The following is a 2,976-nucleotide window of genomic DNA, read 5'->3' as shown; positions in this document are numbered from 1 at the left end:
AGGTAAGCCATACGTTCATTTATTGGTTTAAATTGCATAATGTTATTTTTTATTTTTCCCATAATTATGAAAGCAACTCCATATTGACCTTGTTTTCCATGTCCCGAATACTGTAGTGTGTAGTTTTTTTTATTTATTTCTCCTTGACCTGCCCATCTAATTTCTTGAATCACTGCAATATCAATTTGGTATCTTTCTAGTTCTGAGACAATCTCCTGCATTTTTCCTGGTTCAAGCATTGTTCTGATGTTCCACGTACTTATTTTTAGTTCATCGCGTTTTTTCATTTTTCTATTATATTTTTTCCTGCTCGTCTGTTTTATCTTATCTAATCTATTCATGTCCTTTTCCTTTGTCATTTTCGTTTCCGTTTTTTGTTGTGTGTACGATATTTGTTGTTTTATCGGTTTTTTGGCGTGTCTTGGTTTGCCTTTTCCGGTTCATTCTTCTCTTTGTTCCATTTCCATATAGCCCCGTCAATATTTAATTTTTGATAACCTACTCTGGTGTTCATACCTTTTTCTTGTTGAAATTTTGCAATTTTCCGTATTTCTTGTTAGATCTTCATCTCTTCTTGCGTTAGATCGTTATTGATGTATATTTCTGGCTTTGATGCCCTTAGTTTGTTTTTGTTCTTCATGATTTTAATTTTTTCATTTCTGTTTTTTAGTTTTACAAGACATGTTTTGTCGCCTATTTTATAAGCATCTTCTATTTCTACTTTAATGCCTAATTCTTTTTCCACGAAATTTGCCATAATCTCGTTGACTACATTTGGGTTATTTGTATCCATCGGTAGACCCTGGACAATAACATTGTTAGCCTTTCTCTCTTTCTCGAGCTGTTCTACCTTCATTTTCACTATCTTTAGTTCCTGCTTCATTTCATCATTTTCCTTTTTTAGTTGTTGGTTACTTTGTTTGAATTCATTTATTTCTTTTTTTAATTCTCTGAGGTCATTTCTATATTCTCGTTGTTCTTCTTTTATTCCTTTTACCTCAGTTGTTAGATGTTTTGTTTGATCTGTTAAATTTTGCATCATTTTTAAAAGCTGATCTATTTTGTTTTCATCTTTCTGTTGTTTGGTTGGTGTTCTGGTAAGTTTCTTGCTCTTGTTGAAAATATCTTCATCATCTTCCTTTCGACTTCTTTTTTTATTGTCTTCTGAGGTGTAGTCATCATCGCTATCCATTTTTATTTCTTTTTTATGTATTTTTTACTCTATATTATAGCAAGCGGTAAGTTCTAGTTCTCCGGTCAACCCGTCAGAAGCTCTAGAACTTCTCAAGCAATAATTGAGTATGAAATTTAAATTTATTAAATATTTTATTTCTTCTAAATTTTGTTTATTTAGTTAATATTATTAATTAGCGGATTTCCTTTCTTGGATTTTTGAAACTTTTTGGATAACCGGCAACGTCGCATTCAATTTGATCAAGACTTGTCTTCTTATCTGTTATTAAAAGAACTGGAATTTCTAAATGTCGTTTTGTTTTGAATACAATAAAATGTTTTAAAACTTACTTACAGGTCACTTTTTGCCAATTTTCTTTGCACTGCAGAGAGTTTATGTCCTCATACAATTTTTCACGTATAGTTTGGATTTTATTTCTCACTATTACCTCAAAAATCGGAATAAACACTGGTAAAAATGTTTAACACTTTTATTTCGCACAACGCGCTGTTGCCTCTCCAACTATATATATATATATATAGATCTAGCGGTTAATGAGAGCTCCGTACTAAAACGGTATTATACTAACTCCAGGCGAATATACACCGTGTATATTATTATCTGGGTAGCGCTTTATGTGGACTCCGACCAACACGTCGGATTACGTGGACTCTGTAATAGGTTAAAACACTTTTGGGATCCGTATACATTTCTTTGCGTACCCAACTAAACTCCTCCGATGTTGCCAATAATTTGATTAGTCGTAGATTTTTAAATTTTACAGCAGGTACGTTTTGGAACTTCAAATTTATTTAAATATCAATCAATTTAGTCATCGAGAAATTTCACAAATACGTACTTGGTTAATGTAGTTAAATATTTTAATAATTATAATTTATATTACTTGCTTTAATTATAGATAAACTGAAATTAGTGTCTATTATAAACTTTGAATAGGCAAGTGTCCATTTTTATGTACTAGAACTTTTTTTAATACATTGGCACTGAAATATTTATTATATTATAAATGTACTTTCCGATGTTTCGATTGCTATAGTGTATGACTTACAATATTTGTTTCATCAAGCAGTAAAATTTAAATTATAATAATTTATAAATCAATCTTAAAATTATAATTTTTTACTGTCTAATTTAAATATTTCGATTTTTTAATGTAGGGAATTCAATATACCACTATACTTTAGATACACATAAACACATAGATATAATATTTCGGTGTCTTATGGTATAATTTTAGCCAACATATCTATTACAATTACATATAATATGTTCGGCCTTATCGTTTTAAATACTTTGTCGCTTGTGCAAGCTATCATTGTTTTCAATGTTAAATCATTGTTTTTTGTATCTTGCGTTGTCAGGCATATAATTTTTAATTTAGTAGTACATGTATGTATAATATTCTTTTTTCTGTCACTTGGTTTAAATATAGTACACTTACATTCTTCTTGCTTATTTATTTTTATTCGTAATACTTATAAAGTATGTAATAACGTACCCGTTGTTGCAAAAATCAACTACGGGTACGAAAGATATTAGGTATTAGGGGTAGTATTTGTCAATCGAAATGCCGCTTACGACATATTAAATTAGAGAAAATTTCTCCAAAAATTCTATGACGTCCCCTTAGATAAAAACATCACTTGTTTTATTCACAATCTAGATTGAATTGCTCTCTTCTGTTGATTCGCTTGTATTTGTTTTTCATTTTGTTGATTTTAAGTAAAACATTTTTCGTGTTCTCTTCACTTTGTTGAAGATGTCGCAGACGGGAGGGAGTT

This window comes from Diabrotica undecimpunctata, chromosome 2 (genome assembly GCF_040954645.1).
Source record: "Diabrotica undecimpunctata isolate CICGRU chromosome 2, icDiaUnde3, whole genome shotgun sequence".
NCBI classification, from domain to species: domain Eukaryota; kingdom Metazoa; phylum Arthropoda; class Insecta; order Coleoptera; family Chrysomelidae; genus Diabrotica; species Diabrotica undecimpunctata.
The sequence above is the reverse complement of the archived record's forward strand: the minus strand, read 5'-3'. Positions refer to the sequence as shown.